The following is a 13833-nucleotide window of genomic DNA, read 5'->3' as shown; positions in this document are numbered from 1 at the left end:
ATTTAGAAAATGCCCTTTATATTAATCTTATCTCTGCACTAATTGGTGCAGAGATAAGATTAATTCTGCAAAGTGATACGTATGAAAGAGTTTCCCAGAAAATTTTATTAAATGGGCAAAGAACATCATTTCTTACATGCTTACCAATTCCATTTTTGACATTTACCATTCTTATTTTCTATATGATCATCTGTTTATTGGTTACATTAATTTGATCTTTTCCATTTGCCTATAAAAGTCCATGTCTGTATCCTTTTGAGATTCAGAATCCTCCCCATGCTTGGCTTCATTTTCTTCCTCAGTTCCAGCATATCAGTATTCAGTATGGTGTAAAGTAAGATTTTAAGAAACTAATCTTCTCTGTAGAGGCTACCACAGAGTGATTTAAGTAAGGAAAATTATCTGTTTAATGCAGTAAGTTGAGTTCTCTAGTTTTCGACATGTTGACAATTAAGTCCCATTTTAAAACATTTCTATATTACAGTGTTGTACCTTCTGAAATTTAGTTTTTTTTAATTTTGTGTAACTTTTCCTAATTTGTGGAATAAAATTTTAATAACACATTTGCCATCACAGATAGAATAGCTTAGAATAGTTTGTAGCTTTTGTTTAATTTTTAGAACTCAACACTGTGAAGAAATGAGTTTTCAAACCATGAAAAGACATGGAGAAACCTTAAATGCATATTACTAAGTGAAAGTAGCCAATCTGAAAAGGCTACATACTGTATGATTCCGACTATCTGACATTTCTGGAAAGGGAAAACTAGAGAGACAATAGAATAGTGGTTTCCCACAGGAAGGGAGAGGAAAAAGATGAATAGCCAGAGCACACAGGATTTTTAGGGCAGTGGAAATACTCTTGTGTGGTATTCTAATGTCAGATATATAATAACCATAGAATATTTGGGTTCATACAACAGCAAGAGGTAAGGTAAATTATGTGTTAATGTAGGTTCATCAGTTGTAGCAAATGTAGTACAGGATGATAATGGGGAGACTGCATGTATGGGAGTAGAGGAGATTTGGGGTATCTAACTTCCTCTCAGTTCTTTTGTAACCTTAAACTTCTTTAAAAAACTAAAGTCTTTATTAAAACACTCATCAATATCACATGTGATAACAATAAAGGAAATGAAATATATCCTAAGTAATATATTTTGCACAATTAAAAGCTTTTGATTTTGTGACAATAAGCAGGAATTAAAAATACTAGTGTTCTTGTTTCTAAAAACATTCATGTAAATACTGTCATTACTACTGAGAGGTGGACTTGAGAGTATAAGGTACATAAAAGTAATGCCACAATGACACCATGTTCACTTGTGGTTTTTTTTTTGTGTTTCAGAGCAGACAAAAGTAACACATGAAGTTGTTGCTTTTATTCAAAGTACAGGTAAGGTAGGTAGGTCGGTACATAGATGATTAGATAGATAATGCCAATAGCTCTAAATTCTTTAAGAGCTTCCTGCAGTTACTCTAAGAGGTCGGTGTTGACATTTGTAAATTAATAATCTCAGCATTTAGAAGGCGGGTTTTCATGTATGAGTTATGTACAGGAAGTCCAAAAAATTGGAAACCATAGGACAAGCTGCTTTAAAATCCCATTTTCCTTATGTTTCTACATTCCTGTGTACTCTTATGTTTTAAGTAGTTTTGCAAACGCTTTTCTGAGCATAAAATGAAAACCATTGTACAAAACCAGAAAACAAAATTCCCTTTCAACCATAGAGTGGTCCCATACTTAATCTGAAAAATAAATACGTTAAAACATCCAGGAAGACTAGAAACATAGTGATGATAATGTGTGTACTTTACTTTTCTCAGATTAAAACTAAAACATGATACTTCATGTGAATCTGTGTCTACATTGTTGCCTACGAGAAAAGTGCCGTCTCGTTCCTCTGTCAGTTTTATCCTCCTTGATTTTACTATTTGTCATTGTCATTAATTCAGTTAGGCGGTGGCTGGATGGAGCTGCCTATATATTTCTTCTAATTGGGGTCCATTTCTTATGTTTGCTCATTTATAGGCTATGAAACCTAGGAAAATTTCAACCATGATTGCTCGTCCCTGGCACCGCGCCTGCATACCCTGGCGGCCCCTAACCCCGCGCAGGTCCGTGGCACTGGGTAGGCGGCGGCCCCAGTCCCCCCGCGGGCCCGCTGCACTGTGGGTTGGCGGCGGCCCCGCTTCCCCACTGCGCTGTAGGTAGGCGGCGGCCACGGTCCCCCTGCTGGCCCGCTGCACTGTGGATAGGCGGCGGCCCTGGTTCCCCCGCGGGCGCGCTGCACTATGGGTAGGCGGCGGCCCCTGCCCCCTTGCTGGCCCGCTGCATTGTGGGTAGGCGGCAGCCCCAGTTCCGTGCGGGGTCGCTGCACTGTGGGTTGGCGGCGGCCCCGCTTCCCCACTGCTCTGTAGGTAGGGGGCGGCCCTGGTTCCCCCGCGGGCGCGCTACAGTGTGGGTAGGCGGCGGCCCCTGCCCCCTTGCTGGCCCGCTACACTGTGGGTAGGCGGCGACCCCGCCCCTCCCGCTGTTCGGCTGCACTGCGGGTAGGTGGCTGCCCCAATTCCCCAGCGGGCCCGCTGCACTGTGGGTAGGCGGCGGCCGGGGACGCTAAGGAGTCCGCGGCAGGGGTAGGGCGAGGGCGAGGCTGCGCGCGCAATGGCTGAGAAGCAGCAGCACCAATATCTGCAATACTTGAATTCCTTGCAAATTGTATAAGTGTCAAAGGAAGGATACCATCTAGGTTACTATAGGGAAGGTACTTTTATACTTTAATAAAATAGATGATTGTTTAAACAAGTAATGGCTACTTTAAAGTTTTAAAGAAGATTTAAAAGGGTCCTACCTCTGTCTTCACCCCTGAGCACAATATAGCCACTGACTTACTAGAAAAATGGGCAATTAATTTCAAAAAAATTAATGGTTAGTAACACTAAACTGAACCACCAAACCTCTTACTTTTGAAAAATTTGTAAAACGAAAGGGCAAAATAGTCTGAGTACCTTTCAGCTGAGAAATTATTTGATTTGGATAAATAAATTTAGTATTGGGTACTAGGATTCAGAACTCCATTGTGCAAATTTTTTTTAAAAGGAACTAATATCATTTATTTTCTCCAAGACTCAGCAGAATAAAGGTAGGTTTCTTTAATTGGTAGAACAGTAAATGCCAGTGTGTTCACATTTGTGTGCAAAGGCATGAGTTCCCACAGGAAGGCAGCGAGTGCCAGCCATGAGCAGTTCAGCAGCGTCTACTGAAATGTCACCTCTGAGGGGCCGAGCAAGCCCATATTCCCACAGCAATCTCTAAGGCTACCCTCTTCTTTAAACTCACGGATGCAAATTGTCCAGCCGGGTTTTAATTAAAGCCCCGTTTCCACTTTCCCTTGGGTTTTTCTATCATATACACTTCTCCTTTTTTGTCCCTTAGTCACCTTCCTCCCTTAACACCTTCTATCCATGGGCCATGGTGAAGAGAGCCGACATAATGAGGCCCCAGAAACTGGTTCAAAGCCTGCTGTAAAACTTTTTAAATTAAGCCCTTGATGTTGTGCCCAAAGACGCGAATATCAGAAGACCACCAAGGAGCCAACACCGATGCAAAAGCAAAGACCCTTTATTCAAGCTAGCTCGAGCTCAATCTCTCATCTACACCAACGCAGTGGCGAGATGGCAGAGAAAGAGAGCGCGTTTCCCCCAGAACAAAGGTTTTATGGGTTTCCAGGGCGGATTGGCGGGGGTGATGGCCGTGGCTCTGGCTGATTGGCTGGGCCTGGGGGTAGTTGGGGGGGGGGTGATGAATCGTGGCTTTGGTCAGTTGGCAGGGTCTAGGGGTGGTGGGTGTACCTCTTGCTGACTGGAGAGAGACTAAGCTCCGATTGGCTGAAATAGTATCTGGGAGCTTGCCCTTTCACTTGATATTTTAAGAGTTGTAATTAGAATGCTCTATTTGAAATGAACTAACATTACCCTGCCATCTGGCTGGCATAATCCTGTGCCCGTGGGCCTGCCAGGCTCTGGCCAAGAGGGCAGTTTCCCACCACTGACCATCCTGCCCTGAACGTGGGCAAAGTTTTCCTTGAGCCATTTGGGAGATGTCCCCAGTTCTCTTCTTGTTGAACCGTTAGAATGTGTTCAATTTTCCACTATTAGGGTCAGTTGGTCTGACAAATACCTATGGGGATAAGTCTTTCATTTCCTCAAAATAGATTCCTGGAAGTAGAATTAGACATGAAAGGGCAGAAATACATTAAGGACTCCGTGTTAGATTTCGAATTCCTATCTTTTCACTCATACATACAATCAAATATTTATTGAGCAGCTATATGTGCCACGCACGTTTCTAAGGTGCTGGAATATGGCTATGAACAAGGCGGATGTAGTCTCTGACCTCATGGGTGCCTCATCTAGCAACCAAAAAGATAATAAACAAGACAGACAAAATATACAATTTAAAATGGTAACAAGTGTTATAAAAATACATGAAATGGGATCATAGAGAGTGGGGGCTGGCTTCTTGCCTGCTTTTGTACAATTTACCATCAGATTTGGTGAGCTTTACCTTCTGAGATATACACAGAATCCAATCACTTCTCACCACCCTTGTCGCTCTCTCCCCCTGATCCAAGTGACCACCACCACCTTCCTTTGCCCTCACCTTACCTTCCTGTGTTCTACACTCCCACAGCCGACTGATTAATTCTTTTTAAGTGTAAGGTTGGATCATATAACTCAGCTGCAAAACCACCTCAAACAGTGTCCCCTTTCTCTCAGAGTGAACTCCTGTCACTGCCATGGCTGCAGAGTGATCTGGAGGCCTGGACGCTTTTCTGATCTCAGCCCCCATCTCCACCACTCCCCTCCCCCTACAGGCTCCTCTCCAGTTCTTAGGCTCCTCTCCAGTTCTTAGCAGGATCTTGCCTCAGGGCTTTTGCACTTGCTCTTCCCTCTGTTTGGAATGGTCTTTCCCAGTTATTTCTCATTACTTCAGCTCTTTGCACAGACATTACCTTTTAAGAGAAATAAGATGACAAATAAGATGGCACGACATTGCCATGCCTTTCTTCTTTATCTGTTTCTGTTTTTTGCCATTGCACTTACCATAATTTGACATACTTGTCTATTTTACTGATGGTTTTTACTCACTAAGATAGAAATACCATAAAGGACTCTGTTTTATTCAGTGCCATATCCACGTGCCTAAATTGATACCTGGGTTCATTATTTGTCAAATGAATGCATAAACTACCACATGCAAAGTATGTTCAATAATTGTCCATTTTGACCTGGCAAGAGAATTCTAGGGATATGATGTAGGACTAGATGATGTGCCCTATCTTGTTTTCATTTTTATCAATGACATGGATCAAACATGGTATAGGGCTTCACAAAGTGGTGTACATGTGAGCTGTTATTAGAATCATGTTCAGCAAAGTTTCTCAAACTGCATATCATAACTATTAATAGGCAGTGGATATAGTTGGCAGGTTGTGAACAGCTTTTTCTTAGCAAAAGAGAATACAGCCAGGCTAGAACAAAATGGAATGGAATTGGGGGAAAACTGACATTTATCACAGGTAATACAAGGAAGATTGTTTTAATTATATGCACGAGGGCTCTTTGTTGCCCATATGGAGATGTGATATAATGAATATTTATTACAATTCACAGTTTTTTTAAAGTTTAAAACACAATGACCTAGAGTGTTGATTCCTGCAAAGCGATCCAGGAAATAATCAAAATAACAAAAAACAAGAAATGAGAAAATCTTAAAAGATAGAGAGAAAGAAACAAAGAACTGGTTCTTTGAAAAAAAAAAATTAACTGACTAGCTATACTGGCCAAGATAAAAAAGAGAGGAGATATAAATTACCAATTTTAGGAAGAAAGGGGACATCATTGCAGATCCTACAGATAATTATGACCATAAAGATGAAGCACACATGAGGAAAAAACAGATATCTTGAATAATCTAATACATACTTTAAAAATAAAATTTGTGGCTAAAAACCTTCCAGGAAAAAAAAAAACTTTAGGCCCAGATGTCTGCACCAGCAAGTTTTCTCAAACATTTAACAACTGTACACAAATTTTTCCAGAAAATAAAAGAGAAGGGAATGCCTCCCAACTCACCTCCTAAGGCCAGCATTACCTGATATTAGAAACAGACAGTACAGGAAAACTAGAGACCAAATATCCCTCAGTATCATGGATTCAAAGATCTTCAATAAAATACCAGCAATTGAAATCCAAGATTATGTTAAAAAGATAATACAGCATGACAAAGTGAGGTTTATCTCAGCATGCAAGGGAAGTTAAAAATCCAAAAGTCAATCAAGTTAATTCACCATATCAGTAGATAAAAGAAATAAATATGCTCATCCCAAGAGATGCAGAAAATCATTTGACAAAATTTAGCATTCATGCCTAATAAAAACCCTCAGATAGTTAATAATAGAAGGGACCTTTCTCAAACTGAGGAAGAGTGTCTATAAAATGGCCTGCTAACACCACAGTTAATTGTGAAAGGGTAAATCAAGAACAGTATCAGGAACAAGGCTGGGAAGTCCACTTCACCACTGTCATGTGACTTCATACTGAAAGTTTTACTCATTGCAATAAGAGAAGAAATAGAAATAAAAGACATAAAGGCATACAAATTAGAATGGAAGAAATAAAAGTAATTCTCTTCACAGATGACATGATTGTATATTAGAAAATGCCAAAGAATCCATGAGAAAGTCACAAGGACTAATTAGTAAGTTTAGCAAGGTCAATGGATAGAAGGCCAATATAAGTTCCATTTACAAAATCAATTGCATTTCTATATATAGTTTATATATTACCAAAAAAGTTGAGAATTTTCAAATAGTGCCATTATAATAACATCAAATAATATAAAATACTGTGGTGTATTTTAACACCAAAATTTAGCAAACTCTGTGTATAATCTCCAAAACATTGATTAAAGAAATCAAAGACCTAAACAAATTAGAGATATACCCTGTTCATAAGTTGAAAGTCTCAATGTTGCTATGATGTCAATTTTCCCTCAATGCAATTTTAATATCATAGCAGGATATTTTGTAGAAATTGAGAAGCTAATTCTAAAATGTGTATGGAAAAATCAAAGGAACTACAAGAGCTGAAACAATTCTGAAAAGGCAAAGTTGGAGGATTTAAACTGTCTCATTTCAAGACTTACTATAATGGTACATTAACCAATGCAGTATAGTGTTGGAGAAAGAATAGTCACATAAAACAATGTAAAGGAGCAGAGTCCAGATGTAGCCTCACACATAAATCACCAATTTATTTTTTAATGAAGATGTAAAGGGATTGCAATGGTGAAAAAATAATCTTGTCCTATGACATGGAGATTTATGGTTGGTTGTTACACAGCAAATTGCTGACTGGTACATAAATTGACACACAGATGTGGGGTACTTCCATAATTGTAGCCAGAAATATGTAGCTTTGGTTGTGGGCTACAAGGAGACTGTTAGTGGAAGCAGGAAAAATGCTGCCATGTATTATACAGAGACAAAATATTTGGCATAAATGTTGCCTGTGATAACTTATAAGACAGACACTATAGCTAATGAAATTATAACATTAGGCAAAAATATTTTGAGGAAGAATATTGACAGATGAGCTAAAATAATTACATGCTAAATTATTAAGGAAATAACAAAAGAGCTGAAATGAGTTAATGGGTTCAAAGTCTCAATGATGTTGCTATGATGTCAAATTTTCCTTAATTGTTCTACAGTCAACTAAGAATGCAGGGTTGGATAATGAAGAAGTTCTTACCATATCAAAGGTATGGCAATTATTACACAGTCTCATGTTGTTGATGTTATTGAAACATTGTCAGAAGCTAACAATTAACTGGAAGCCCACAAGCTCCCATTTGAAATCAATAAAATTAAAGATAGTTGCTGCAGTCTACAAGGCAAGAAAACCAGAACTGCCTAATAGATAAGGAAATCAAGGATGAAATTAGGAAGCCATGGAAGGGAAGGATGAATGCCAAATATCTTCAGAGTTGTTTTACATCTTCTGAAGATTTGAATTCCAAGGCTCAAGAATCAAACTGGCTCAACAGGGGTCATATCCCCATGCCCTAAGTAGGAGAGGTTATAGTTCCATCTAATCATGGAAAAGTTAAATCCTAAAACCAAATCTGGCTACTGTTAGGAAAGAAAATATATGAAAAGAAGAAAAACTATCTTTCATACTTGGTAACTGCACACACCCTGCAGAAGGTGGTGAAGAAATACCTCTCAAGAAACTCCCACTTATGCATGAAATTTACCATGAGTTTTACCACTTCTGCTTTCTCTCAAGCCTCACTAAAATGACAATTAAGGGATTACAAATAATATAAATCTTCAAGAATCAAGAAAGTTGCAATGGAGATGACAGTAACAAAATTGTAGACTTTGCAAAATGAATGGGTAATCAACATAGCACACAAAGGAAACAGAAGTTTAAGCTGGTAATACAGTAGCCCAGAAGTGCAGATTTATACAGCAGATTAATAGAAGTCTCTAGAATTGGGGAGGAGTGGGGGTTTGAACGGTGAAGAGCATGGGGGCTGGTTTAAAAGTCTGCACAGGAGTAGTTAGATCCCTATGGTCAATGAGGTGCCCCTACTCTAGCCCACATGAAGATGGGGGGGTTCACCTGGGAGAACTCTGTACTCAGGAACTCCATACTGATCCAAGAAAAAGAGCAGTGAGCTGAAATCAGGGCCACTGAGTGATACTTCTTTCCCATCTCATCCACAGATCCCTTTCTCTGTAAGATTACCAGGATGTTGGCAGCCAGACTTATACTTTACAGGCTGGAAATTAGTGAAATTCTCTCTGGGTATACTGGGAATTTATTAGGAGAGACTTCCAGATCTTGACATTTAGAGGTCCCCCACTGAAATGGCTGAGACATCACTCAGTTGTGAAGGCCACCAATCAACCACCTTTGTGCATACTATGCTTCTAAATAATTTTTATTGATTCATCATAAATATGAAGAGCTATGAATCACCAGTCATTTTTAAAACCTCTAATATTAGAGAAAATATACATACAAGAAGAAAATCTCCAGGGAAAGAAAGATAGTAGATAAAATATATAATACATTTCCTTAGAGAAATCAGAAAAGGTACTGCATCTTTCAATTAAAACCAAATGGAACATCACATCACACAAGAAAAAGAACCCCCAAAGAATAAAATGCCCCTTAAAGTCAGAAATTTGACAGTATAAATGATAAACTCAATGAAGATGGTCAAGAAAATCTCCTATAAATAAAACAAACCCAGAGAGAAAACTAGAGAAAATGTATACTTAAAAAAATGGAGAGCAGTCCCGAAGCTTCAATACCTGAATAGAAGTTCCAAAAAGAAAGAAAAAAGAAAACAGAAGGAACAATTATTATCGATAGCATAATATACGAATATTTCCCAGAATGAAGGCCTTGAGTTTTAAGTTTAAATGGACCCACCAAAGCACTCATGATTCATTTTAAAAATGACCCACACCAAAGCACGCCATGATATTCAGGTTATGCTGGAGAAAGAGAAGACGCAAATGCCTTCAGAAAGAAAAAGTAAAATAGGTTATAGGAAAAGGAGTGAGAATAGGAATGCTATCACACATCTCAAAAGCAACACTGGCAGCTAGTAACAATGGAATGATCCTCAATTCCAATCCTCAATGATCCTCAGAAAAATCCATCTATTCTGAGGAATAATGATTTTCAGCACAAAATTTCACACTGACCCAAAGTATCAATCCATTGTGTAGACATGTAAAAACATTAACAGACATTAAAAGCCTAAACAACTTTTTCCCCCACATTCCCTTCTTTAAGACTGCAGTGTTTTCAGGAATGTGAAAGAAGACCAAATATACCTGGGAAATAAATATTTGGTCATTTGAATGACCAAGTATGTATTTCTTATGACTCATTTTACCTCACTGCCCTTTAGGACACCCCTCTCCCTTCTAACACTGGCAGCTCTGGTACAGGGAAGGAGGCGACACTGAAGCCAGGAGCACTGCATGCAAATCCTGCCTCTGCTCCCTACTAGTTGTCTGATCTTGTGTGAGTCACTCCACTTTTCTGGGCTGCAGTTTCCTCATCTGCAAAATGCAAATGCTAAGATGGAGTTGTCTGAGGATTAAGTGACTCAATCAGTGTAACTGAAGAGCTGTAACTGCCTGGCACACAGTAAGTGCTGGAGCACCACTTACTGCATTGTATTTGTGTGATGTAAGGACATCCTTGAGTGTACTCTGCTCCCGACTTTGAGTCTAACCCTTGCTATTAGTTACCTGCTTCGCATTGCCAGGCTTGCTTTTGTTTCTGCTTGCTCATTCCAACATGCAGGAATTGGTGTCCTCATCTTCCATCCCAGGCCTGCTGACTTGGATGTCGTAACTCATATGCTCATATGAGCACCCTGGGACTTGCCCCCTCATGCTCCAGATTCTCAATGACTAGATCTCTAATAACTGCTATCAGAACTTTTTGTTAAAAACTGTCTGCCCACCTTACCCTACCTTACCTCCCCCATACTAGTTCAATTCCACAGATCCTGACATTTGTGGAGACATGGACTCTAAAATCTTTACTCACTGCCCACTTACTCTGGATCTGTGCATCTGGGGTTTGTATTTTAGGTTCCTACTTGCATAGACCTATAACTCATAGTAGTAACTAAAATTGGTGCAGCCCTTACATACACACACACACACACACAAACACACAAACACACATATATATATTCAGGCAAGATAAATAACTTGTCCAAAGTTGTAAGGAATTAGTTGCAGAAATAGAACTAAAAACAGGTTTTCTGACTCCAGACACTATATTCTTTCCCACATGTCACAATACCTATAAAGTCTGAACAGACTCTTCAGACCAGCCTTCTACCATTCAAAACTCAGTTATAAAAATTTCTAAGCCTCATTCAAAGGTTTGATGTTCTACAACAGATCAAAGCAAATAGCATAGTGATTTTGGAAGTTAATGACAATGAGGATTGTCTTGCCAGCAGGCTTCAGCCCCAGGCAAGTTCACTATGGATTCAATGAGACCAAAGAATAGCAATGGAATGTTCTTGGGGTGAAAGCGTTTATTACCTGGCTTGTTCTCCTAGCGATAGGTGGAGCTCTGGAGCACTAGAATTACGTCTGCATCCAACAGTCTGCAGGTCTGCAATCCGCCTTTGTCTCTGCCTTTGCCCAGAGCACTGGGCACAGCTCTTTACATAGTTACTCAGTCAATAAAAGCTTATTGCCTACGGGTGCAGAAGCAGCAGCCTAGCAGCAGGCCAGTTACATCATCAAGTAGTTTAGGGTCAGGTGAGGATCCTGGCCACAGGAACCTTCACTTTATCCATAGGATCAATCAACTGTTAGAAACCACACTCCCTAAAAAACATAACATCAATTTCCAAGCCTCCCCATCCAGCCCTACCCCCTCTCCTAAACTTTCACACCTGCACCAACAGCTGCTGGGGGCCATGTGTGGCTCAGGGTGCTCACTCAGTTCACTGGCTATAGTATGGCTCCATTTCTGTCAATGGCCTCAGATTTTCACTACAATCGAAACCTCAGAGTAACATCTGACCTGTCCCTTGCCCCCATCTGTCCCATTCAGGTATCTCTTGAAATCAGACATTGTCCTTCTGCATTATCTGCTCCATACGAACCGCCCCCTCACTCCTACACCCACTGCTGGGATCCAGGCCCTCACAATCTCACCTGTCAGCTATTACTCTAGTCTTTGCCTTGCTTTTGTATTCTCCCTTTTTGTTCCATCCTGAAACCACACCAGATTAAGCTTGGTACCTTATGTCATTTGTCTCCTGCAGAAAAGCTTTCTCTGGCTCTCCACACCCTTTAAGATAATATCAATTCCTGAACATGTGCTTCCTAAACTGTGTTGAGAAAAACCACTGTTATTTGGATATTAAAAGATGCTTCATTTAAAAAAAGGAAGCTACCATCACTTCTCCATTTACATGCACATTAGGTAAGTGCCTAAATATGTGATAGGGACATGAAACTTTTTTTAAAACCAGCACTTCAAAATGGTTCTGGCCACAGAACACGCTTTTTTTTCAATGAAAACATAGGGATATCTGGTTAGCACCAACATTCCACAAAACACAGTTCAGGACATTCACCACCTTACTTCCACACCCCTTTCTGGACTTACCTCCCACTACTCTCCTACAAAAATCCCTCTCGGCCTATAAACTGACTCCTAACCAAAATGGAAGGAGTATTACCTCTGAGTTGAACATTGTTCTTTTCTGACCACCCGAAGCCTACTGAGTGTTCCAGACTCAGCTCACTGCATTTGAGACCACGTGTTCCCTACATGGGATTTACTACATGGTCCCAGCTTCATATGATTTTTCCTGTTTTAAAAAAATGATACAAATATAGTGTGGAATGCAGTTGTTTTTTACTTTGAGGGATTCTTACTATAAGTAAATTCATGTTAAAAAAATCCTTTATTAAATTACATATCCTGATTTACAATTTATACAGTTGGTTCACTGTATAGTATTGAGCATGCCTTTTTTTTTTTTTTTACCATTTATTGGAAGCATGGTATGCAGTACTATATGGTTAATTATGTTTAAAATCCTTTCAGATCTCTCCTACTAGGTTGGTCCATTTATCTCCAGCACTTACTGATCTCCCAAATTTAGATGCTCAATAACATATGTTGCTTATAATCACTCTAAGGTTGCTGTCAGACTAGCTCAGAAATTTTCAAATGCCAAAATCCTTTTTACCCAAAAATACAGATTTCAGCTTTAAAGACCTAGCTAACTGCCTAAGAAAAGAATACCCTGCTTTAAATAGTAAGGTGTCGTCTGTAGTGGAGCATTTTCAAGCCAGTAAGTTTAAGGGAAACAAAAGACTCATACGAGAGTCCTTATTGCACCTATTTGCAGAACTTGCTGGGATTTTAGGTCACTGCTCCTTTTTAAGATTCACCTGGTGCTCAATGATCATAATTGAAAAACTACTTGAATAACTATACAAAAGCAGAATATGAGCCAGTGTCTTTAGGTGCTTACAAAACAAATGAATGCACTAAATTACTTGTGGGTGAAATAATTGGATATTTTGGATTTGTTTCAAAACACTGCAGCAAAAACAAATATCCAAAGACCATAGGTCAAAGAAAGATTAAATAAGACTGGCAAAATGTTGATAACTGTTGAATTGGAGAACAAATACTTGAGGGCTCAATATACAGCTCTATTTTTATGTGTGTGTGAAAATTTCTACAGTAAAAAGCTTTAAAATGTGTGGATGACTGATGTGTGTTGAAGGGAAACGATGATGAGGGTCCAAGTGCCTTGCTTATCACATCTGTACCTCTACTGGGTTCTAATCATTCCACTGTCAAGAGTCAGACCAAGCCAGGTTCTCACCCACTCTCACAATCACCCTGCATGGCACTTCAGGCTATGTCACCCAAGGCTCTGAGCAAGGCCAACCCAGGTCTAACTTTCACCAGGAGCAGGTAAGGAAGTGGAGCCAGGGCTCCTTCTTTTTTCCATTTGTTTCTGGTGTCCATCGGTTCTTCTGCCCACCAGCTTCCATACTTCCTGTCATCCCACCCAACTGCCACCTGCACAGCTGCCTTTCCATACTTCTCACAATATACACCTACAACTGCAGCTTTCTCTCCTGTTGATGCCAAGAATATGAACCTTATGCCTCTCTTTGCCTTTCTGTGTGCTCTTGACTGCTCTCTGACAATGCGGATGCCGCCCAAACCCTGACCT

Source organism: Manis pentadactyla, chromosome 13, assembly GCF_030020395.1.
Source record: "Manis pentadactyla isolate mManPen7 chromosome 13, mManPen7.hap1, whole genome shotgun sequence".
NCBI classification, from domain to species: domain Eukaryota; kingdom Metazoa; phylum Chordata; class Mammalia; order Pholidota; family Manidae; genus Manis; species Manis pentadactyla.
Note: the sequence above shows the minus strand (reverse complement) of the source record.